This window comes from Erinaceus europaeus, chromosome 1, assembly GCF_950295315.1.
Source record: "Erinaceus europaeus chromosome 1, mEriEur2.1, whole genome shotgun sequence".
Lineage (NCBI taxonomy): Eukaryota > Metazoa > Chordata > Mammalia > Eulipotyphla > Erinaceidae > Erinaceus > Erinaceus europaeus.
The window spans coordinates 65,611,343-65,638,461 of record NC_080162.1 but is presented as its reverse complement, the minus strand read 5'-3'; the positions used below and the strand labels follow the sequence as shown (position 1 = coordinate 65,638,461).

At 37.0% G+C, this 27,119-nt stretch overlaps 1 protein-coding gene across 17 annotated transcripts in view; it reads left to right on the top strand.

Annotated features, from left to right (window-relative positions):
* PLCB4 (phospholipase C beta 4) overlaps window positions 1–27,119 on the top strand; it is a 434,528-nt gene that overhangs the window by 142,729 nt on the left and 264,680 nt on the right. Inside the window, exon 1 of one of the 17 annotated variants that reach the window (XM_060186544.1) lies at window positions 8,399–8,442. The exons of the other annotated variants lie outside the window; for them this stretch is intronic. The gene's annotated coding sequence lies outside the window, so the exon portion shown is untranslated. Of the gene's footprint in view, window positions 1–8,398; window positions 8,443–27,119 lie in introns of those variants that run through there. 17 annotated transcript variants of the gene reach the window in all.

The window sequence follows — 27,119 nt, the reverse complement described above, 5'->3', positions numbered from 1 at the left end:
ACTTAACCCAAGACAGTGCCCTGTGCTTTGTGGGCAATTGACTAGTTTGGCTGTAATAACAAGTGACAAGGAGGAAGCTTTTGGCAGAGGCAGAGATTGAAAGGCATGGGGTTAGCCTCTCATAGCCAGGGAAATGAACTTTCATTAAAGGATGTCTAATTGGCCCAGCTTGTCTGTTTCCGGGAGGCTCCTGGCACATAGGATTTCTGGTTTTTAGACAGAGACTAGTTGATTATTTATTGCAGTTGATTATTTACCTTACTGGTGGGCAGTAAGGGACTGTCCAGTATTCCTAGCCTTTCTCAGCTATCTCTTCTGAATCTGAATCTGTCTGTGCTTCAAGGCACATTAGGGACAGGACACATCATTAGGACCAGGAAGAGTGAAGTACAAGTACTCAGTTTTGGCCACATGTAATTGTACATTTTATGTCCTATTTCAATATATTTAATGGTACTTAAAGTTTTAGGAACTTTGGGGCTCAACACTTCAGGGCCAGTGAGTCAAACTGCTCTTCTCCTAGCAAAACCAAGAGGAATCTTTATGTGCCTGCCTACTAGATTGCAGTAGGGTTCCCAGCCTTCCTGTTCCTGGAAGATGTTATCCAAATACAAGTGGTCTCTGAGTTTTTTTTTTTTCCACTCTTTCGGGCCAAGTATCTTCTAGTTCCAAAGATTTTTAAAAAGATTTTTCAGAGGAAGCTTTAGGACAGTAGTAACAGGAACCATTAAGTTGTAGACATTTATTCCCATATAGTGTGTTGGGCATCGAACCTGGGCTGTGCACATGACAAACTAGGTGATCTGTCAAGTGAAATACCTTGTCAACCCAGATTTATTATTTTTAAAAAGTACTTTTCTTGGTAATTGTAATTAGAGAGTCGCAAGTGATGTTTTAAGTGTTTCCTGTGGGTTTTGGAAATGTCATATGCAAGTATCTCAGGTTGCAGGTAAACTAAATTAAAGACAATGGAATATAACTTTCATGTGTGGTATTGAGAAATATCTTTTTTGAATCAGATTTCCTAATATATTGCCCATAAGTCTCAGACTGAGCCACATGAAATTGCTGTTTCTTGGTACAAGTGATTGGATGATAAAAATTGTTTATGGTTCATATCCTTGGTCTTTTCTCTAGCTACAAGTAATTTGTGAAGCTATTACCCTATTATAAATATATTCATAAGCTTAAGAATCTATTTCAACATGAATTACCTTCATCCTTGCTCTATCACTTTTTTCAGGTTTGGATTTTCTTTTCCTGGGATTATCTGAAAAGAAGAAAAATTAATATAAAAATATATAGTAACTCAAATTTGCTAAAACACAGAAATATTCAAAGGGGAAAAAAATGAAGACAGAAGGAGTCAGGCGGTAGTGCAACAGGTTAGGCACACATGGCACAAAGTGCAAAGGACCAGCATAAGGGTCCCAGTTTGGGCCCCTGGCTGCCCATCCTACAGGGGGGTCACTTCAGAAGTGATGAAGCAGGTCTGCAGGTGTCTTTTTCTCTCACCTCTATCTCCCCTCCTCTATTTCTCTTTGTCCTACCCAACAACAACAACATCAATAGCAATAATAATAAGAGCCACAACAACAATAAAACAACAAGGTCAACAAAGGGGAAAATTACCTCCAGGAGCAGTGGATTTGTCAGAGCCCCAGCAATTAACCCTGGAGGCAAGAAAAAAAAAAAAGGTAGAAGTCATTCTGTCCATGCAGTGACTCTTAAACTTTTCTCCTGCAAAGATTTCAAATTTTTTCATCAAAGATGGTCACACTGTATTTTGATGATGGGAGACAGTGCAAAAAAGGATCAACACTCTTTATCTGCATTCTTGGCTTTATTTCAGTTTTTTTTTCTTTTTTTCAATTTCACTGGAGTATATTACTTCATTTGGCACAGAAGCAGATTAAGGTTTTTCTATGTGTAAGTGTTTTCATCACCTTAGAAAGCACTTCTATAAACTTGTAAGTGAAATATTCCCAGCATGGTGGATAAAATGTGGTGATGTCATTGAATTTGCTATATTTGGGAAGACACCCAAAATTTCTTTGGTTATAAAACTGGTTCAGATTGTCTCACTCTTAAGACCATAGCTTTTATGTTCTGTTCTGAATTTTAAATTAATATAAAAGAGATCATTACAAGGTTGTGCCTAAAAACAAAAACAATAAAACAAAACAACCTGACATTTATGATTAGGGAATAACATTTTATGCAATGAGTTGACTTTAGACAAAATTAACCATTGCAAGTGTGGTCTGATTTATGTGGTTATAGGGTGCTATTTTTTAGTTGTGTATACATGGAACACATACTTTTAGACTTTGTAGGGTTTGCTTTTGTTAGAATACTATCTTGACAATTACATTTGTTAATTTATGTAACGTTTACCCTACTGCAAACCAAAATTTTCACTTGAAATAAAACTGCACACAGGTGAAAACTTATTGACTATGAATACTTTTATTTGTATTGAAAACGTTTTGGAATAGAATCTCCTATTAACTGAAACTTAGGATTTGAATGATGACACTTTCAAGGTTTTTTTGTTTGTTTGTTTTTGGCAGGGGTATTCTAAGATTTAGCAAGGAGGGGGGCATGTTATTCAGTATTTCTCTTGGAGTCATCCCTGACTCCTTTCTCTTTCTCATATCCATACCTGGTATGATATTACAGTCTCTCTGCTCTAGCTTCAGAGTGGGCCCACTTTCTGTTCAGCACTTCCATTGCTGTGCCCTAGGTCTGAGCTATGTACTTCCTTTAACTGATTTCCAGTTTTTCTTATAGACTTGTCTTCTCTATGCTCTTTTCTCCATTTAGCATTCAGAGTGAACAATATATATATAAGTATGATCCTGTCCCTCCCTACAGATTCTTCCAGTGGGCCCTCATCTCCAGCTATTAGCCAGAGTCTTAACCATGACTCCCACGCCTGTAGGATTTGACCTCTTATTCTATATTATTATTCTTATTCTATTATTCTATTTCTGACTCTGTTAAGATACACTGATCTCCAGGTGGTTCCTTGAACACACAGATAATGTAGACTGGAACAAATACATTCCCATAAGTAGTATACAAAGAAAGATTCCCTTCACTCTACCCCTTGCTATTTCTTGTCTTTTTGATAGTAGCCCTTCTAACTCATGTAATGTGATATCTAACTAACTATGACTTTGACCTGATTTTCCTTATAATAAGTGATAGTCAACATCTTTTCACTTGTTGATCATTTCATCTTTGGTGAAATGTCTACTTAGACTTTTTTTTTTTAACCTATTTGTTGTGGCATTGTTCCAGTTGCTTTTGCATTTTGGATGTTATGCCATTGTCACATACATGATATGATTTAACTGCTTACTGTCTCTCTTGTTTACTCTCACCTTTTTAGAATGTATGTGTCATAATGGAGGGGTTTGTTTACTGATGTATCCCAGTTACCTAGAATTGTGCCTGTCGGTGAGTGCAAGCTCAATAAATACTTGCCAAATAAATAAATAAATACTTATGCAAGGGTAATGGATAGAACTTTATTGTCCCTTGACTTTAGATGTCTGTTTTTAAAAATCATATTTAGGGAGTCGGGCGGTAGCACAGCGGGTTAATCGCACGTGACACAAAGTGCAAGGACCAGTATAAGGATCGTAGTTCGAGCCCCCAGCTTCCCACCTACAAGGGAGTCGTTTCACAGGAGGTGAAGCAGGTCTGCAGGTGTCTTTCTCTCTCCCCCTCTCTGTCTTCCCCTCCTCTTTCCATTTCTCTCTGTCTTATTCAACAACAACACCATCAATAACAAAAAAAAAATCATATTTAACAAATTTTAATTTCAGGTTTCACATGGTACACCTCCACTAGTGAGATGAGTCAAAAGAAAGTTTTACAGATTAGTATTCATTATTATTCTTTGTGATTGTTTTGTTCTATTAAGGACAGATTGCCAACACAATCTAGAAATTTCCATCTGATTTTTAGGGGTTTTTCATTGGGGTGGGGCTCTTTTCAGGAAAGGGCCCCTGTAACTTCTATGCTAAATGATCTAATACCTTTGACTCCACTTCTGAAACCAACTGATAAAGCAAGTAAAAATGTTTGGCATTGTGATTTTATGAAATGGCTTGAATAGTCCCTGAGGTCACAGCTCCCATTAAACTTGCTTTGCTGACCTTTCTATCTGACTTTTTTTGTGTGTTCTGGGTGTGGGAAAACTCATGCAATTAGGTAGCTGCCTTTCACATTCTTTCTATGAGTTGGCCTGCACCCCATTTTGTAGACTTGTCTTTTCTCTCTCTTTCCAAGCTTCTTTTCCATCTAACTTAAAGTATTTAGTTTCCCTATGCTGTTCTCTTCAACCTGCTTGTCTAAATCAGATCCTTTCCTTCCAGCCATATTGCCCTCTGGGAAGGTACAGGGAAACCTAGAGGGACAGCACAATGTCCCTAAGCTTTATATACTAGCTGTCAGGCATTTCAAACTGAGTGCCTCAGGTACTCAGTCCGTGCTTGCTCTGACCACAGTGCTCATTTTATTTGCTTCTTGCCACTTCCTTATGGGTAACTTTTGTTCTAGTCAAATGGAAAGATTTAACACTTTCAGTACATAGTCACACACATAGCTCCTCTTCAAGAGACATCATTCTTTTGCAAGCCTTCTTTCCCTCCATACCTATGGGTGATTCCAATTGCACTTTTTGTGTTCCTCTTTAACCCTAAAACTAGTCTGCTGCAGTTTCCAGTGGAGGGATTGGGGACACAGAACTCTGGTAGTGGAAATGGTGTGGAATTATACCCTTGTTATCTTGTAATTTTGTATATCAATATTAAATCAATATTAAAAAACAACAATAATAAAAAAAACTATTCTACCTTCTTTTGTCATAATGTGCTTCAGCTCAACAACACAACTATCAATACTCACACCAGGGTGTAAGCCCTCTGAGGGCAAGAGCTGTATGTTCTATATTATTTTCTCTGACTGTGTTAATACATTGCTGTGTATAGACTTAGTATGCATTTCATAGAAACATGAAGTATTATTGATTGGAGAAACTCTAATAATAAGTAAACTTTTAGTCTGGAGTTTCTATAACTGTCCTGATTTTTAAATATTCAACTCCTTAATCTTTCATAATGATGGTTGTGCTTCTAATAACTCAACACTAGTTTTAATTTAAAAACCAGTCATTACTATAGACACAGTTCATCCAGTAGCATATATGTAACAGAGAAGCCAGGGAGGAAATTATCAAAACTCAGAGTGGGGTAGGAGAATGCCCAGAATTATTCTGGTTGGATTTGGTTGATGAGGAGTGATCAGATATGGGATATTTCAAATAATAAGCCACCAGAAGAAGTGGCAGACTCAAAGAGGAGTCCGAGACTAGGAATATGGGCCTGAACAGAGTTTGCAGGGCAAACACAGAATTATCAGGAATATTTCTAGTTTGGTTTGTAATTGTATTTGAAGTTATTGATCATTTTCTGATTTCTCCCTCACAATATCCTATTCTTTTATCGTAAGAGGTCACGAAGCATGTGAAAACTAAGAGGAACAAGGACTTGTGGTTAATTAAATTTTATTTTATTTATTTATTTTTAATCATGTATTTATTTTTATATTACAGAGTTACATATAAAAAGGGGTTTGAATCCACACTATTCCTACCACCAGAGTTCTGAACCTGGGACTTCAGAGCCTCAGAGTCTCTTTGCATAACCATTATACTACCCACCCCCACACAATCTTAGTCTTGTTTACATGTGCTCATTCTTAACTTTACATTCCTTCTTGCTTTTAAACAACTGAATATTTTATTTAATTATATTTCCCTTATTTATTTTTAATTTTTTCATTTGTGATTAATAGGAGGTTATAAGATTGTGAGATTACTTTGTATAGTTCCAATCAACACCCATCACCAAAGTTCTTTATCTGCACCCTTCCACCTCCCAAAGATAACCACCACTGTTCTCACAAGTCTTAGAAAATGTTTGCTTGCTGGAGTCGGGCTGTAGTGCAGCGGGTTAAGCGCAGGTGGCGCAAAGCACAAGGACCGGCATAAGGATCCCGGTTCCAACCCCGGCTCCCCACCTGCAGGGGAGTCGCTTCACAGGCGGTGAAGCAGGTCTGCAGGTGTCTATCTTTCTCTCCTCCTCTCTGTCTTCCCTCCTCTCTCCATTTCTCTCTGTCCTATCCCAACAATGACGACAACAATAATAACTACAACAATAAAACAACAAGGGCAACAAAAGGGAATAAATAAATAAAATAAATATTTTAAAAAAAGATTAAAAAAAAAAAGAAAATGTTTGCTTGCTTCTGTTTTTCTCTCCCCACCCTAAGTTCATGTGTATAAGATCTCTAGATTCCACATATGAGTGAAACTATCTGGTAGAACAGTTGAATATTTTTATTGAAAGGACTACCTGGTAGATACTTCATATTAGAAAAAGCAATTCTCACTTATATGTTGGAATAGTAAGGCAGGAAATGTTTATGGTGATAAAGTGGCTATGATAAAAGGACTCAAATTGGCTCGCATTAATCAATATATCAATATTGTTATTAGAATGTTTATATTTTACAAATACTTCTCCATCACAGCCCCCCTGAAGGGTGAACTCAGGAAAGTTTAGTCCCATTTTTCTTTACAACATAGGTTTATGCATCTATAAAATCAACCTATTTTCTCATTTCCTTACTTGAATTGAAATTGATGCTGTTATTTAATAAAATTGTCTCTCATAAGTCTTTCTAATAGAATTTGTAGTGATCTTGAAAGGAAAAATTCATACATACACTCATTAATTATAGAAACACATTTGCATGCTTGTTTGCTTGATGGCTATCTCATGGATTGTCCTCAAGCTCCTTTCCAATATTCTCTAAGTAGTTTGTGTCTCTCTGCATGTAAAAAAAACTGGGTCACAGAGAGTAAACTTTCACTTCCATCAGTAAAGAGATGGTAGAATTCTAGGATCATATTAAAAGAAAGTTCTTTTTTTCCCTCCTGAAATGATTTCCTTTTCAGTCCAGTGTTGTTAGGAACACAGGTTTATAAAACCCAATAGTTTTCAACAAATATTGAATTAAATGAAAACTTGTAGTTTGCATCAAATGTCTTATTATTTATGAAATTGCAAGTCAGATTCTTTTCAGCGGTTTCTTGAACCAGGTTCAGTTCACTCTAATGTGGATGTGAATCACCTGGGATGCTGGTAAAATGCAGATTTCTGCACTTCTTGCAGACTTCCAGATGGAGCTGATGCTGCTGGTCTTTGGGTACTCTTTGCACAGCCAAGATTTGGACAATTAAACTTTTAAGATTCACCTTGTCTGACTGTAGGGCCAAACTTTGTCCGGGTGAGTTATTAACTGCTTTAGGAAAAAAAAAATTTTACAAGTAAAGGTTGCCTAAGTAGCTTCCTGATGAAGAAAATCCTGGTTCGAGCCCCCGGCTCCCTACCTGCACGGGGGTTGCTTCACAAGTGGTGAAGCAGATCTGCAGGTGTCTATCTTTCTCTTCCCACTTCCATCTTCCCCTCCTCTCTCGATTTTTCTCTGTCCTAGCCAACAACAACATCAATGGCAACGATAACAATAATAACAACAAGGGCAACAACAGGGGCAACAGAATGGGGGGAAATTGCCTCCAGGAGCAGTGGATTTATAGTGTAGGCACTGAGTCCCAGCAATAACCCTGGAGGCAAAAATAAATATAAAATAAATAAAAGGATTTCAGATAGTAATTATAAAGGCAGGCAGAACTTGCTTTTTCTTAGAAACAATCTAAGCAACAGTGGTGGGATTGAAACGGGGATTTGGAATAGCATTAGTCCCTACAGAGAAATCTGTGTGCAAGCAGATTCAAAAGCAAAGAAATTTGCACTAATGACTTTGGGGACCAGAGTGCACCAAGAATGGAAGAGAAGGCCCTTATTATCAGAGGTGACCTCTAATTTGCAATCTAAATGACTGTTGGATTTGTAAATGGACCACTGGGTGGGAGGATTGCTTCCTGAGTGTGGTACTCCCTGAATCTCTTCATCTGAAACTCTGAATGGAGAAAAATTTTCCTCTGTTTCTTACAAGTTCAACAGTAACAGATGGTTATTTTTCTTACTGGTTTCTGTTCCCAAAGAAATAAATTAAAAGTTGCTTTCCAAAATTCAGTCTATGCAAAGATAGTTGTGTGTTCATGGGCAATTCGGGGCGTGTGTGTGGGGGGAGATTGGCTGTTATTATTAAACTAAGGCAAAAAAAGGTTGCAGAATGTCATGGAGGTGAGGATGAAACAGGACCAATCTTGTGACCTTGAGCAGGTTATTACCTCCTTTTAGCATCAGTTTACTGCAGTACGAATAATTATGCTCTCCTTTGGTCAGTTCAGAGTCAATGCCCATGAAGCATCTACCAGGATATTTGGCAGATACATTTTAGGTAAGTGGAAGAATTATCTTGGAAAGATTTCACCATGAAAGCTGGAGTTTTAAATTGAATTGAAACTTGAATTTCTTCAATTGGATATAACAACTAAAAATAAGGGTTATAGACAACATAGAATGTCTCAAGACAGCAAGATGATATAGTTGGAGAATTGGTAAATTACTGTTTTTTTTACAAATGTGATAAAATAATTCATTCATCAAACTTTTAGCACATTGAGATAATGAGTGAAATAACTGTGACTATAATAATTAGAGGAGAGTTACATTTTGATAGTTATCATTGTAACAACATAGGTTTTCTGGGTTCATCTTGGCCAAAGATCACATAAGCCTCTCTATCTTCCAATAACTTTTTATTATGATTTTATTATCTTTATTTATTTATTGGATAGAGACAGAAATCAAGAGGAAAGGGGATGATAGAGCAGGAGAGAGTGCTTCACCACTTGCAAAGTTTTCCTCCTGCAGGTGGGGACTGGGGGCTCGAACCTGGGTCCTTCTGGATTGTAATATGTGTGCTCAACCAAGTGCACCACCATCAGGCTCTCTCCCAATAATTTTATAACAGAGATACCTTATCTTTTCTCAGAAAAAAGAACCCGGATTATGTAGCATTATACTAAACTATGTTCTCAAGGTAAATACTTTCAGTCTCCCTAAGCATAGTCTTAACATTTAGACTTTTCTTTATGTTGATCTAAGTCAGCTCTTGACAACTATTATTTATGGACGTCTATTTCTAAAGTTTAATCTCCCCTCTCAGGACAAATACAGTAATGTTTTTTACTGAACATTGAAACAAAGATGATATTACTTTGTGCCTTTTTGTTCAACATTTATTGTACAGTAAAAAAGAGAAATTAAGATCGCATCACTTCAATGTTGTTATAATTATTAGTTCTCTTTCCTCATGGAATATTAGGACTCAACAAAACAAATTGATTCTTTCTGGTTCTAAGTTGTCAGGGACTTATGGAAAGGGAGATGCAGTCCTATTTCTGTAGCAGAACTAATGTGAGAGAATGGTAAATTAAATAAGGGCGAGATGATTTAGCCAGCTGCTTTAGTCTTCTGAATGATTGCTCATAAGATACAAATAAATGTAGGGCTTCATGCTATTAAATAGAGTTATGGTTTTCAGCTTAGAATGAATAATGTTATGTGGCTGAACAGTTATATTAATGGCATATTTTTGGCCGCTCATTTGTCCTTACATTATGTCAGCTCCAGAGATGGGAGTGATTAGTACTGCCCTCTAATCACAAGAAATAGAGGAATGGTGTGGCGATAAATTTGAATTGAAGAATAATTTCTGAATTCTTTCATCAGCATATCACTATGTCCCCAACTTTTGATTGAATGTTTAATTTCTCTTTCTTGAAGACATTCTGTAGAAATAGTAAAAAGGGCTATTTTCATCCTACCCTCCATTCAGCCTTTGTGAAAGTCTTACAGTTGAAGCAAAAGAGACATCTGGTGGTCTGTAATTTCATGGGCAAGGATTAGGATTTCAAAGTCACTTAAGCATGGTTGAGGGTACATGAGTGGAAGGGCACAGGTGAGGTCGGGGAAGTTATATTACCTAGTGGAGCTCTATTAATATTATTAAATGTTGAAATACTTTAACTTAAAAAAAATAAGTCTAGGGTCTGGGGAGATAGCATAATGCTTATGTACAAAGACTTTCATGCATGAGGCTCTGAGGTTCCAGGTTTGGTCCCAGTTTCAGCACCACCATAAGCCAGAGCTGAGAGGTCTTCTGGTATATCTATCTATCTATCTATCTATCTATCTATCTATCTATCTACCTATCTCTATGTCTATCTCTCTCTGTCTCTATCTCTCTCTCTGTGTATCATTCTCTCACTTTAAAAACAAAACATTTAAAAATCTTAAAATTATTTCTATTATTTTGTGTTTTTCTTTTAATGGTTATTGGCATTAGCAATATAATGCCAAGCCACATTCACAATTCTTACCCCTGAAGTCATTACTAGTAAATATACTGGACCCAACTTTGGCAAAGCGTTATAAAAAATGAAGTGTGTTTACCTTACTATACTGTTCAGTGTTTTATTCGCCAGTGTTAATGTTTTCTGGAGGGTAATAAAGATGGAAAAGTTTTATTCAGACATTCATTCAGTTATTCAGTAAGCATTAATTAAACACTGTTAAGGTGTGGGAACACTGTAATATAATGGGAATTAACTTGATGGACAATATGCTGAGTACTTAGTTCCAAATTGACTTTTTCGGTTTTTCTAGCTTGTTGTAGACTTGAGAAACATGTAAGCATAACACTGCTTTTCTCACTGTTGGATCCCAGATGGTGTGGACACTGAAATCAAGGGGAAAGTTTTCCAGTGTCATTTAAATTTCAGTCACTTGAGTCTTTCAACACCATCTTTAATTTCTTTCATTATTGTCTATCTTGAAGCATTAAGTTTTCATAACAAATGGTTTTAATCTTGACAGCATCTTTAGCTTTCTGAGAGAAATGAAAGAAAAATATGTATTCTAAACTCCAAATCTCTCAGACTTTTATTATTTCAGACAATTGCTATATGAAACTTCAGAAATTATAATTTACTATTTTGAATCTTATCTCTGCCTGCATGCTGTTTCATGTTCTTCACTGCATCAATCTTCATTTATTTACATTTTAATCATCTTGTTTATCTGTTGTTAGTGTAGTCATTTGAATAAGTTCTGTCAAACTCAGGCTGTAAGAGCTGATATGGAATATATTACATAGAAATCAATAAGGGGAGGAGAGAAAGAAAGGCTGTTCTGATTTTGATCTTTATTGAGAATTCTCAGTGCCTCTCCCTGAGTGACTGATGGCAGTAAGGGTTGCCAAAGTTATTTATTGGAAAAGACTGTCTCAGTTTCTTTTGTTCTTGACTCTGAAGAATTAAGTACCAGTTTATTAATATAGACACTGTACCTTATTTTCTTAAAGATTTTTTAAATAAAACTATTGTTTTTCAGCCAAAATGATTTTTAATATTTTATGCTGGTATTCAATGTTGAAATTAATTTTTCTTATTAAACTCTGCTTATAACCAACAACTGCTTCATATTCAAAATAGGTACTAAATCTGACTGTTTTTCCTAATGTCAACTACCTACATCAGCCAACACACATAGAGTACCTCCAGAGTTATTGTTAGGGCTCAGTGCCTGCATTACGATTCCACTGCTCCTGGCAGCTTTTTTTTTTTAATCATTTTATTGTCTAAGACAGAGAGAAATTGAGAGGGGAGAGGAGATAGAGAGGGAGAAAGACACCTACTGACCTGTTTCAGTGCATGTGAAGTCACCTTCTGCAAGTGGTGAGCCAATGGGCTTGAACCAGAATCATTAGTCTGGTCTTTGCACTTCCTACTATGTGCACTTAACCAGGTGCACCACCACCAGACCCCACCCTGGTACTTTAAATGGCAAAATAGCCTTTAAAATCTATGCTTGACTATGAATCACAGCTACATGATCTACATTTAAGTAAAAAACAGGTTCAATCAATGTCTCCTCATAATCTAGCTACCTTTCATCATTCTTACCTCATCTCCTAATATCAGACCCTTATTCCTACTCTTGCTCTTGAACCTTGCAAAGTGCATACCTCCCTCAGGGTCTCTGTACTTGCTACTCTCTCTTCCTAGAATTATCTTCATTCTGAGACTTTTAAAAATATATATATTTATTCCCTTTTGTTGTCCTTGTTGTTTTTTATTGTTGTAGTTATTATTGTTGTTGTTGATGTCATTGTTGGGTAGGACAGAGAGAAATGTAGAGAGGGGAAGACAGAGAGGGGGAGAGAAAAATAGACACCTGCAGACCTGCTTCACCACTTATGAAGTGACTCCCCTGCAGATGGGGAATCTGGCCTCGAACCGTTTCCTTAAGCTGGTCCTTGCGCTTTGAGCCACGTGCGCTTAACCCGCTGCTCTACCGCCCAACTCCCCATTCTCAGATTTTCGCAGGACTCACTTACTTATTTTAGGTGTTAGCTTATTTATCACTTCAACAAAGAGGCCCCCACTAATGTCCCTATCGAAAAGAGAAACTACCCCATCTTGCTAGATAGGAATGCAATGACTACTTGTTGAGCGAATGAAACAATGATTTTTCATGAAAGACATTTAACTTCCTGTCCCACCTGTGCAAATGAAAAAGGAAAGTATGAAGTGATTCTTAATGACTAAATACAGGTAATTATTACAATAAAGTGGCAAAAGCTCATAAGTAAATCCTGTGTTTATTTTCATTATTTAACATTCAACAATAAAAATAAAAATTAGTAAATTACTAGACAATAGAAGTCATTCTTGGAACAACTAGTCTTTGAATTCAGATCATTCATTTATGCAAATATGTGAAGTTTACATAATTTTGACTATCATTAAAAAATTGGATTCTCCTTTTGCCATTCTCTTTTGTAGTCAAATTTAAACTACCAATGTATTTAACAGTGTACTCCTTATAATAACTCTATGCATGCAGCATACATGCAATTTTATATTTCTGACTTGTCACTAATTTTATACTAGTGAAATTTATAATGTTTTAGAGTAAGTTTTCTTTGTTAAATAGGAACCTATTTATGACTTTTTATTATTTGTGGATGTCAGATACATGATGAAACTTAAGGACAGAACTTTTCTTTTAGAACAAGAATATCTTCTCTTGCATTTTACATGAGTGAATTTCTTTAACACTCTGGGCATGTTGTTTTCTTTCTGACTTAAAGAAATGATAATATGTTACTCTGAAATCTGACAGAACATGAAGATTCCTAAAATTACAATCAAATCTAAGTATATACCTATTGGAATGGCTAAGAATTCAAAAAGCTTCATATCACCAAGTGGCCAAAGGTGCACATCAGTTCAGTTATTATAAATTACTGATAGAAATACAAAATAGTACAGTTATTTGAAAGAGAATTTGACAGCTTCTTTTTGTGTTATGCTCTGATCTTAACCCATCAGTCCTACTTCTGAATATTTATCTATGTGAAATGAAAACTTTTACCTACACCAAAACCTTACACTAATACTAGTAGTAGCGTTATTTATAATGACTCGAAACTGTGTATGACCCCATTTTCCTTCAACAGAGGAATGAAAAAGCAAACTTTTATTCTACACAGTTGTATCCACACAGTGAAATACTACTCAACAGTAAAAATTAGTGAAGTCTTCACACATACAGCGCTCTAGGTGACTTGCAAAATGTGCTATGCTAAGTCGAAGTCAGGAAGTCAAGGTCAAACTCAAAAGGATATATATGATTCCACAGACATGGGGTGGTGTTATAGGAATAGAAAGTTAATTAGTAGCTGGGGTGGCAGCACTGTGATAGAGGGCAGGACTTGGATGCCTGACCTCATCAATTTGATCTGCCAGAATGATGCTCCAGTTCTGTCTTTCATCCACACTATTACATTAAATAAGTGACTTAATTAATTAGTTAATTAATTAAAATTAGTAAATATAATAAAATAAAAACCGATCACTGCCTGGATGATGGGTGGAAGAAGAGCGATTGACTCTAAAGGGTTAGTATGAGATAATTTTGAGGGAATGGAAGTGATTTGTCCTGATTGTGTGGTCATCCCATGACTGTATACATTTATCACAATTTATGTAATTGTATACCATAATGATTTCTTAGGAATAAAAATAAGTAAAAGCAGGAAATAAATCAATTATTAAAGAAACAATATATCTCTGATTGCAAATATTGATGAAGCCTGTATGTCCTAGGTGAATGAGCATGTACAACTCTTAGATTCTCATTTCATTTTACTTCAGTTTCTGTGATTTCCTTGAGAGACTTTGTCCTGATTTAGATAGTAATCATGGCATGATAGACTTTGACTCTGAAAATAGGAAACCTTCCTTTATTCTCTGGAAAGCTGTTTCATATCCTTAAAGGAATGCTCCCAGCTGACTAACCTCATTCAGTAGTGGTGCTGCTTGCTGAAAAAGACCAGGGACTTATCCCACATGTTAAAGATGTAAATAAATTGCCTACTTTAGTTTCTTCATGGAACCCAATAGCAGTGAACAGAAAACAGAATCACATCAGGATGTAATTCATAAAATTACTGTAGGCTGTATATTTGGAGTTTTCTATTCAGTATGGTACCTCTTTCAGGACCCTGACATCAAGAACTGTGTCCTGGGCATTAAATAGTTTTCATTGTACTTTCTTACTAAGAAAATCAAGTCATTGCTATACCCCAGTGTACTGAACCCCATGGGGCCAGCTTGTGATGTAATTTCTCATAGAACCGATGGTTGAACAGTTGTCTGTAGCCCAAAAGTGACAAACCTGAGTATTCATTTTAAAGTTATATAATCCACAACAGGAACCTCAAGTGGTTCTTGAAAGCTGTACTTTGTGCACGCTTTCTTACTCTCTCTCTCCTCCCCCTTCTCATTTTTCACCTATGAGAACAAACATTTTTTGTTTGTAAAGAATGTAACTATGTAAAGGTTCCCAGTGTCATGGTTTTTTTCTGGTGAAACCAGATGATTCCATTTTTCTGGATTATTTGGGGAAATATCCTTAGATGTGAAACCATGTTTCTATATACCTGTCTTAAGTGTTGTAAACCTAGACTGATCATAATATCATCTTACTACTAGTGGATTAGAAGTGATAGAATGAGATATTTTAAAAGTTTTTTATGTTTATTTTCCCTATTGTTGCCCTTATTGTTTCTCATTGTTGTTGTAGTTAGATAGGACAAAGAGAAATGTAGAGAGGAGGGGAAGACAGAGAGGAGGAGAGAAAGATAGACACCTGCAGACCTGTTTCATCGCCTGTGAAGCGACTCCCCTGAAGGTGGGGAGCCAGGGGCTCGAACCAGGACCCTTATGCTTTGCGCCACATGCGCTTAACCTGCTACCGCCGACTCCCAGAATGAGATATTTAAATATTACTGTAGAGCAGTTGCCCTTGAGATTCTGATGTTACTGTTCCTAGTTTAATTCAATCAGATTGTCTTCTCTATATTGTTATTATTTGAATACAGAAATAAAGGAGCAGGGTAGGACCATAATTGAACTCCCACTCTAGATTTCATCAATGCAATAGGCACTTTCTGTATATTAGTCCATTTAACTTCTCAGCGAGTGAGGTAGATAATGTTGCCAACAACATTACCAACAAGGAAACTAGGTCCAAGAGAGGTTAACTGATTTGTATTCTTAAAGGCAGGTCTCATTCCAACAGCCACTTTCTTTATACATACTGTGCCTCCCTTTGGGAATAGTATTTTTCTCTTCTTCCCATTCTTGGGGGAAAGGGGTGCGGGGATGGATATTGCACTAATATTGAGAGATTGAGCCCTGGACTTACTGTTAGTCCTGGTCTGTTCTCTGCATTACTTTTGAGAGTCACAGGAGCTTTGCCTAATTTTGAATTTCTTTTTTTGTTTTTTAATTTTTTATTATCTTCATTTATTTATTGGATAGAAATCAAGATGGAAGGGGGAGATAGGGAAAGAGACTGAGAGACACCTGAAGCCCTGCTTGACCACTTGCAAAGCTTTCCACCTGCAGGTGGGGACCAGGGCATGAACCTGGATCCTTGTGCATTGTAACGTGTTCACTCAACCAAGTGCACCACCACCTGGCCCTAATTTGGGGCATATTTTAAAGTTTCCATCACACATTTATCACTTGTTTCTTTCTCCGTGATTTCTTGTAAAGGAAACCTAAGTATCACAATTTCATGGCTCTGAACAGGAAGCTCATAAAATTAAGCCTTATTTTAATAAATCTGCTTCCTGTCGCCATAGGAAAATAAGAAAACACAACGGAAGGGGGAATTATAAAGGCTTAATAATAGTTTAAAATCTTAATCCTTGAACCAAATCTATATAGTATAACACTTAAAACTTGTCCTTGGTATTGATTTTTAGAAGATTCTATAAGTTTCTGTAATGGGGGTTGGTTATAAATTTTCATCTTAGAACTGTGCTCCAAATCAGATTCAAGCTCATACGACTGATGAAATTTTCATTCCCAACCGTATCATATTTTCTAGTTACTGTTCAAACTGCAAGGTTTCATTATTTATTTGTTCTGTAAGAGACATCCAGATTGACAATGTTTTATGTTATAATGTGCCACCAGTGAGGACTGGGAATTGGATATTGTGTTTATAGTATTTTTACTGCCCCTTCCAGTAGAGCCACAGCCACAAGTAGCCACTGAATATTTTAAATGTGGTTTATTTAGATGGGGAAAAAAAAAACACTGTAAATTTGAACAGCACTTTGGATTCCAAAAACAGGAGAAAGGAGTTATAAAATATTTTAGTAATTTTAATTACATGTACACTAATTTCATTTTTATTTTTTTGAAAGATTTTTCTTGAGGCTAGGTGGTGGCACACTTGGTAGAGCAGGGGTGTCGCATTGTGTAAGCACTAAGGTTCAAGCCCCTGGTCCCCACCTGCAGGAGGAAAGCTTCATGAGTAGTAAAGCAGAAGCAGTGTGGCAGATATCTCACTTTCTCTCTCCATCTTTATCTCCCCCATCCCCTCAATTTCTCTTTGACTCCATCCAATAAGTAAATGCAATAACATATTGTTAAAAAAGATTTTCTTGTGGTCCGGGAGGTGGAGCAGTGATAAAGCTTTGGACTCTCAAGCATGAGGTCCTGAGTTCGATCCCCAGCAGCACATGTGCCAGAGTGATGTCTGATTCTTTCTCTCTCCCCCTACCTTTCTCATTGATAAATAAATAAAATGTTAAAAAAAAAAGATTTTCTTCATTAACAGTAGGGAGAGAGAGAGAGAGAGAGAGAGAGAGGGAGAAAGAGTACAAGCGCAAGCAAAGGGACCTGAGTATTACTGACACATAGGATGCCAGGAATGGAACTCAGGATCTGATGGTTCCAAGTTCAGTGCCTACCCCCTGCACAATCCCCCAGTCCCATTCTTCTCACTTTTTCATTTCCTTCCACTTTGGTCAGTTTTTTCAGTAATAACATCTTTGTATTTCTGCCTGCAGAAGATACTTTACATATGGCTCAGCAGCAAGGAAGGGGTCTTACAACTACATCCAGTGGTATTCACTACACTGATTTGAAACTAATTAAACAGTCCATATTTATTGTATATTTTCCACTTGGGAGATTTAGAAATGTTTTTCTCAACTTTAAGTTTTAAAATGAAACCAGCTCAGTTAGCTTATGATGCAGAGAAGCAGGACACAAGGACAATTCAGAGCAGATTAGAACTGAGGTAAAGATAATACTATTTTCAATTAAAATTGCCTGGGGAAATTAGGTAGGCAGAGAATAATTACCTGGGCTGGCATGTATCCAGATTTTTGAAGCGAGGACCCTCTTGAATGTTCTGTGGGAGTTCTAACAACCACCAGTAGCCAGTGACTTTGAGGTTTATATCTGATCTGTTCTGACTTCAATGCATGGTAGTTTTCAGTCAACTTACATAGCATAGATATTCTGAGAAATAAAATCTTGCAAAAAAGCAAGAGATGCTAAATGTATTGTATTAATAAAGGGATACTTCTCCAACAAAATTATATTTGTACTTATGTTATAAATGCCTATAATATAAAATGCATAATGTGTGAAATATCAAATATATGATAAGTAGATAATATTTTCATTAAATATACAGCTTTAGATAATGTTATGTTTCTGTGGTTTTTGCTAGGTGACCAGTAGGATGTTGGGACCATAGAACTCATAAAGAGGATGAACTAAAATATGGTTCTAATCTTTCTCCTCCTCAAGCAGACATCTTAGTCAGTGCCTGAAGCTACCAGGAAAACAGTAATGACCTCCGATGTAGATGCTGAAAAGTGTCATTGAAATCAAATGTGCCTTTAATGCAAATATAATAACGTGATAGTATGCTTCCCACTCTAACTTCACTGAACCACTACTGGATTTGCTAAACAAGAGTTCAAATGCTATTGCTAATGGATGCACCTTGTGCTGCGTTGAACCTGTTTGAGTGCAGTTTATATATGCTTAACCTCTACCTTGTGCTGTGCATTAGGTGTAGGAAGTGACCTTATTCATATTGTGGAAGCTCAAATAGAGATATAAGCAGATGTGGTTCTTAAGAAGGGTCCTGCAACCAGGTCATCAAAGTTTGGTTTTCTTTTTTCTTGCTCACTTGACAGGCGACTCTGATTCAGTGATGTTTGCACTCTGTGTAATTGTTCAAGACCTCTGTAACACATTTCTGCTTCACTATGCTTGATAAGACTTAATACATTAGCATAAATAAAATATTGATGGTAGTATCTGAACAGAGTAAATTTTCTTTTTTAAATTTCTTTCTTGGGGGATTAATGGTTTACAGTTGACAGTAACATATAGTGGTTTGTACATGCATAACATTTCCACATAACAATACTACCCCTACTAGGTCCTCCACTGCCATCATGTTCCTGAACCTGACCCACTCCTCCAACCCCCACCCCTGAGTCTTTTACTTTGGTACAATACACCAGTTCCAGTCCAAGTTCTGCTGTGTGTTTTCCCTTCTGATCTTGTTTTTAAACTTCTGTCTATGAGTGAGATCATCCCATTTTCATTATTTTGTTTCGGACTTACCTTACTTAGCATGTTATCTTCTAACTACATCCAAGATGGGGTAAAGAAGGTGAATTCACTTTGGAGTCTCAGGAATCTGAGTCTCTTTGCATAAACATTATGCCATCTACCCCGTTCACATTTCTCAGTTTTCCACATAGCAATTCCATGCCCCCCGAGGTACTGCTCTGTCATCATGTTCCAGGACCTGAACCCCCACCCCCACCCCAGAGTCCTTTACTTTGGTGCAGTACACCATATCCAGTCCAAGTTCTGCTTCGTGTTTATTGTTCAACTTTTTTTTTTTGTAATTGGATTCATTTCATTGAAGATGCCTTTAAAAAATAGATGGAAAAGAGTTCTGCTAATATTTTCCTCTAAGTATTTGGTTGTTTCTGGTCTAATACCCAAGGCTGCTGAAATATCCTACTATTACTATGTTACCGTTCATATATTGTTGTAGCTTCAGTAGATGTGTGTTGTATTTAGATGGCCTCTCATTGGGTCCATAGATGTGAATAATCATTAAGACTTCTTGATTGACTGATCATCTGAGTATTAAGTAATGTACATCCCTATCTTTTTAATTGTTTTAAGGTCTATTGTGTAAGATTGAGAATAGCTGTTCCTGTCCCCCTTTTTTGTGGCCATTGGCTTGTATGGTAATTTTCCATCCTTTCATGCTGAGTCTGTTTTTGTCTTGCTGAGTTAGGTGGGATTCCTGGTTGAAAACCTTTCTCATTGAGCACTCTATATATCTTTCCATTCTCTTCTGGCCGTGTGTGTGTAAATCTGCTGCTAATCTCATGGGTTTTCCTCTGTAGTTGACTATTTGCTTTTCTCTTGCAACACTCAAGATCCTCCCCCTATCCTTACTCCTTTTCATTCTAAATATGATGTGTCTTGGTGTCTTTAAGTCTGGGCTATTTCTGTTTGGGACCCTCTGAGCTTCTTGAACCTTTATGTCTTTTATGTTGTCTAGACTAGGGAAGTTCTCAGCTATTATGTCCTGTAGAATCCTTTCTTCTTCTCCCTCTCTTTCTTCCTCTAGCAAGCCAATAATGCATATATTACTTCTTTTGAAGTCATCCCATATGTTTCTGTTGTTGTTATCAATATCTCTTAATCTCTTTTTAAGATCTATTTCTTAGTTTTCTCTAATTCATCCTCAATCTTGCTAATTCTGTCTTCAGCCTCATTTATTCTATTCTCTCTCCCCTCTGTTGTTTTCTGTAGCTCAGCTACTTTGTTACCCTGTTCAGATACTGTATTATCTTGTTCAACTAGTTGTGCTCTTAACTCAGCTATTTTAGCTTTCAGCTCTCTAATTACCCCAAGATAGTTAGTGTTTTCTTCCAGAGTCTCATTTGTTGTCCCCCCATTTCTGATCATATTACTTTCAAACTCTTTCCTCACTACTTTGACTAATGCCTCAATTAGTGTTTGGATCTTGTCCTCATTCGTATTTGCTTCTACATAAGGGGAGTGGTTATCCGGGCTTTTGTCCCTGTTCATTTCTCTAATGTTTCTTTTTGATTTAACCACTGTATGTGGTGTGTTATGAGGTCCCTCTCTCAGTACCATTGAATCCACTAATTACACCTGCCTGCATTGACTTGTGTCTAGGTAAGGTACTTAAACAGTTCACAGTTATGGAAATTAACAGTTGTTTCAATGTTGTCTTAGTCCTTGAGGTGAAACTCCGTGACTGTTAAAACCTCTTTTGCTCTTTATCTTCCCTGTAGGCTATGGGAGCCTGTGAGGTTTTTTTGTTTTTTTTTAACAATAAGTAGATTTTTTTTTTTAGCTTAATTACTCACTCCTAACCTAGAGATAATACAAAATGTGGGGAGATGCACAGTGGTTATGTAAAGAGACTCCCATGCCCCAAGGGTCCAAATCCCCAGGAGGCCCAATTAGGCTTCTCTGACAGCACTGGAGCCTGGCTGGGCAGCAATAAAGCCCTGTGAGTTCCTTAAAAAAAAATCTGTTTGTACTCTGTGATTTCTGAGACAATTATTCTATGCGTCTCCAAATTCAATGTGGAAAGGCTTCCACTATACAGCCCCACTTCCAGGCCACTGGGTGTTTATGTCTTCTCCTGAGTTGCCCAATCAGGTCTCTGCCCCAATTTCAGCACAGGACCCCCCCACTGCTGCTCCAGCTTCCAAGGGGCAGTAGCAATAGAGTCTCACAGTTGCATTTGGTGAGCCTTAACTGTTGATAAAACTCAGACCATAGGTGTTTTCTCAACTGGCAAACTGCCAGACTTACAGTCGCTCCCAAGTAGATATGGGCTTTCAGCTCCAGGAATCTCTTCTTAGACCCCTCTTTGTCCACAAGCCACATGTGTTTGAACTCACCCGTGACTTGGTGGGTTCCCAAAGTTTTACAAGTCTTGTCTTGTTGTGTTCTCAGGTGATCTTTTTATTCTTAGTTGACCGGGGAGAGCAGAGAGACACAGCTGCTGCTACTCTGTAGCCTTGCCTCAAGTTGTATCCACAGAATTTTCATTCACTGAGAGCAGTTATTATTTTTCTTATTTACTTTGTTTAGTATGAATGTGGAAAGCTTTTATGTTCTCTAACCAAACATGCTTTTGAAGACTTCTTAAAGATGTTTTTTTCTGTAAAAAATAAAATATGTGCTGTATTTATATACTATTAAAGCATGCATTTAGATACCTTTATCTTTTTCCTTAAGAATAAGAAGCTATATTTGATGAGTCTGTCCTAATAAATTAATCCCATAAAAGGAATTGAAGATAGATAGATAGATAGATAGATAAGTAAGCAGGCAGGCAGACAGACAGACAGACAGATTTATTACAAGGGGATATTCTTTGAAGATGGTTGGAATTTGTGACAAGGAATGTTGGTAACATAATAGCTGAGAGTGACAACTAGCAATAAGTTAGGTCCTCAGCTCTTTGATGGGAAGCATATGATGCTGATTAACAGTCCACTGAAGTGTGGAAGCAATGATTCCACATAACCAGTAGAAAGAAAAGAAAAGAAACCCAGATGATATCTTTATTTTGAATTTATAAGACACTAAGTAGAGTACCTAGCAATAATGCCCACACTTATGACTTACACTACTATGAGCTAACAAATGTAATCCACCGAGTTTGTGGTTATACAGCTGTAGAAAATCAATACATGAGGGAAGCCATGCAAAAGAATGTCAGTGGGTAGCTGTAAAGCTATCAAGATCATTTACAAAAGAAAAATAACATCCATAAAGAAACTCATAATATGCTCCTATGAAAAGCCCCTAGTTAGACATTTTAGAAATGGTTAACCAAAATAAGTGACAGATGCAGGAGCAATAACTTTTCTGGGCAGGGTTTAACACGATTTCTCAAATTGGCAGTTTTAGACTTGGGAACGAATAAGGGAATTGGCTAAACTGCTCTCTTGCTAGAAATTTATTGTATGTTGGTAAAAGGGAAAAGTATGTAGGATAATAAGGTAGAATCCCCTTCCATCTAGGCTTATAAATGTTGCTGGCTATGCAGTTTAGAGCACAGTAGGAACAGAATATAAGTGAGAGGGTTGTCTGAGCCTCAGTTAGGGACTTGGGGAGCTGGAGAGCCTAGACTGTTTCTGAAGGGGCAGCATCTGCTCAGCTGTGGCTGATTTGCCTGTAACAGTCTATGTTCCTAAATCTTCAGACTTCCTTTTTTAACTCTATTTTTACTTTATTATCATTTTTTATTTTATGGGATAGAGAAAAGTTGAGGGGAGTAGAGAGGAAATGAAAAAGAGACACCTGCAGCCCTGCTTCATCACTTATCATGTTTCTTTTCCCCGTGGAGGTGAGGTTTGGAGGTTTGAACCATGGTCCTTTTACATGGTAGCATGTGTGCTTAATCAGATGTGCCACTATCTGCCCTCCTGCTCCCATGCTCTCATCTTCCAGACTTCTAGAAGATTTGAAATCTCCCATTTTAAAAGATACTAGGGGGATGTGTAGACATATGTATAAACAAACCATTCGATGACACATGACAGCCTCTCCTTTAGTGTGTCTATGTGAACCATTTGGAAGATGAAGAGCATTGGAGTTCACGAAGTCTTAGAGTTTTGTTTGCTTTGTTCACTACCATAACCTCAGAACCATGGTTATGTCTGGCACACTGTAGGTGCTCAGTATTTGTTGAGTGACTCTGAGAAGGTATAATCATACCACATGTGAAATTACCAACTGCACTGATGAAACACATTTCTAAGATCCAGCTACTTTTAATGTTGTAACATGATGAAATCTGGACTAACACATTGTCCTCTTGACCCAGCTTTTTTATTATTTTAACCTACAATCCCATTTGATTACTGGTTTGGCTTATTAACTATGGAAGATATTGAAGTGGGAATTGAGAGCTTTGTATAGTTGGTGCTATATTGGGTGATTTATATCTCTTATCTCATTTCACCCCGACCTGAGGTGGGTCCTAACATTACCTACATTTCACGGATGAGAAGTTGGTTTCAGAGTGAAGTCAGGTTCCTGAGACCATAGAGCTTATAAATGACTTGTCGTCAGCTTTGTCGAGTTGCTGGGCTTTTCCCTTCTATGTGCCTGTTCCCCAGCTGTATTTGTAGAGATACTTAAACTAAACAGATAAATGAAACTGTTTTTCATAAGTACAAGTTAAACACTAATACGCATTAATCCACTGTGCAATATCTCTCCATGCACTATGATAAAATAACTGTTTATAAATCTAATATCTCCCAGGGATCACCAGTGGGAGTTTACTCCACTTTGGGAAACAATACTATAGCAAATTATAAAAGTAGCTGCACTCTTCCCTCCCCACGTAAGTTCCCTCTCAGTATGCAGTGTTCTAGCTAGAGGATCAGTCTCTCTAGCCTTAGAATCTGGGCCTGACCGCCTGACTTTCTTTTCCCCATACTATGTTAGCAAATGACATTCTAGAGACTTGAAAAGTGCTTCAACACTGGTATTGTCTCTCTTGCTTCTCTTTCAAAGTTAAGACTACCATGTGAATCAAAATATTTGGCTACTGATTTAAGCCACAAGTGCTTGAAATGATTCCCTGCGTTGCACAAACTTACTGACATATCTATTTGTAAAGCCATATTTTCATGTTCTGTAGCAAGTCAGAGTGCAGTGATCCATGTTTTAGTTCATTCTTGCCAGATATTCTTCACTTGAAAACAAAATAGCAGTATTAAATATTTGGATGAGATGGGGGTGGGCTTTAAGTGCTAGTTCTTCTGTGTTAAATATATAGAATCACAAAAAAAAAAATCTGGTAAAATCTTTCACCCTTCAGCTATTTGTGGGTTATTTTTCTCCACTGAGAAGTAATAAACTTCTCCTATTGCTAAAGCTTCCTGATGCTCTGAAATAAGACTGTCTCAAAAGTGTGTCATCTATCATTAGTGCCTTCACAATAAGATGGTACTTTCTTATGATTTGGAGGCAATTCCAGTTCTATGCTCTTTTTTGGTGGCAGTAGAATACTGTGTGTATTTCCCACACAAGTAACCCCATGAAGAATTACAATAGTAATTCTATTTAAATGTAAATATTCACTACTTGCTGTATTTTCTGTATGAGTATGTTTTGTCATATCTGTCATTTGGAAAAAAGAGTGTGAATAAATATTTTGTCATTTTGATAGATGAGCAAACTCATTCAAGTAGTCTTTTTCTTAACTTCTTTAATGATGTAAAGTTTATATATCTTAAGATTGCCACACTTAAAATGTGGATTTTAGTGTATGCAGAGTTATGCAGTCATCACACATCAAAGATTTCTGTTTGACTCCTCCCCACCCTTCCTCTTTTTTCAACCTTACACAACCAATAATTTTCTTTCTTTGGGGATTTTCTAATTTGAATATTTCATATACATAGACTCATATAATATTTTACCTTTTTTTCTTACTGACCTGTAATATATACATATATATATATATGTATATATGATTTTTATTTATAAAATGGAAACACTGACAAGACCATAGGATAAGGGGGATACAATTCCACACAGTTCCTATCACCAGAACTCCGTATCCCATCCCCTGCCCTGATAGCTTTCCTATTTTTATCCTTCTGGGAGTATGGGCCCAGGATCATTGTGGGGTGCAGAAAGTGGAAGGTCTGGCTTCTGTAATTGTCCCCCCTCCCCCTGCTCAACATGGGCATTGGCAGGTCGATCCATACTCCCAGCCTGAATATTTGACCTGCTGTAACTGATTCATTCACTGGAGATGCTTTTTACACTTCACCCACATTGTTGTAGGTATTCATGTCACATTCATTTTATTGCTAGATTATATTTTGTCCCATGGATTTGTCACATCTTATTTATCTATTTATCAACTGATGACCATTGGATTTTTCCAGATATTTGTCTACTATAAATAATGCTGCTATGAAAAATAAACATATACTTTTTTGTATAAACACATGTTTTCATTGCATTTGAGTGCATAGTTAAAAGTGGAAAACAAAGGAAGTTAAGGACTTATATGCTGACAACTATGAAACACTTTTCAAGGAAATAAAAAGAGACATAAAGAAATGAAAAAACATCCCATGTTCACAAATTAGAAAGATCAGCAGCATCATCAAAGTAACCATGCTACCCAGAGCCATATTCATTTTTAATGCCGTTCCCATTAAGGTTCTAATGGACTTCTTTAAAGGAATAGAACAAAGGCTTTAAAAATTATTTGGAACCAAAATATCTCCAGGATTGCCAAAGTAATCTTAAGAGAAAAGAACAAGACCAGAGGCATTACACTGCCTGATCTCAAGCTATACAGAGCTACTATAATCAAAATGGCTTGGTACTGGAACCAAAATAGATACATAGACCGGTAGAATAAAAATGAAGATCCAGACCTGTCAACACCCATGTCCAGTAGATAAACAATTACAGAAGCCACATCTCCTATCTTCTGCACCCTATAAAGATCTTTGGTCCATATTCCCTGAGGGATAAAGGGAACTTTCCAATGGAGGGGATACAGAACTCTGGTGATGGGAATTGCATTCAGTTGTACCTCTTATCTCACAATCTTGTCGATCATTATTAAGTCACTAATAAAAAAAAATATTGAAGATCCAGAAATAAGCCCTCACATCTATAGCCAGCTAGTTTTTTACAAGGGGGCCCAAACCATTAAACGGTGAAAGGAGTGTCTCTTCAACAAATGGTACTGGGAAAACTGGATTAAAACATACAAATAGATGAAATTGAACCATTACTTATCACCATGCACAAAAGTCAACTCCAAGTGGATCAAGAACATGGACATTAGGCCAGAAAGTATGAAATAAATAGAAGAAAATATTGGTGGGACACTTCATGACCTATGCTTCAAAAAACACTTCAAAGATTCAAATCTAACTGCAAAAAAAAAAAAAGTGAAAATAAACCAATGGGGCTACATCAAACTGAAAAACGTCTGTACAGCAAAGGGTAACCATCAGACAAGGGACTAATAACTAAAATACACAAAGAGCTAAACTAAGCACAGAAATTAAGACACACACACACAAACAAAAAAAAAAAAACAAGCAACCCTATAGGGTTATGGGGAGTCTGGCGGTAGAGCAGTGGGTTAAACGCACATGGGGCAAAGCTCAAGGACCTCCGTAAGGATCCCGATTCAAGCCCCTGGCTCCCCACCTGCAGGGAAGTCGCTTCACAGGCGGTGAAGCAGGTCTGCAGGTGTCTGTCTTTCTCTCCCCCTCTCTGTCTTCCTCTCCTCTCTCCATTTCTCTCTGTTCTATCCAACAATGACGACAACAGTAACTACAACAATATAACAACAAGGGCAACAAAAGGGAATAAATAAATAAATAAAAATCTTTAAAAAAGATAAAGAGAAAAAATAGGGTTAGGACTTGGACTAGGAGGAGATCCAGAGGGCCAACAGATATATGAGGAGGTGCTCAAGGTCATTGATCATCAGAGAAATACAAATAAAGACAACAATGAGGATACCACTTTACACCTGTAAGAATGTCATACATCAGAAAATACAAAAATGACAAATGTTAGAGAGAATATGGAGAAAAGGGGACAC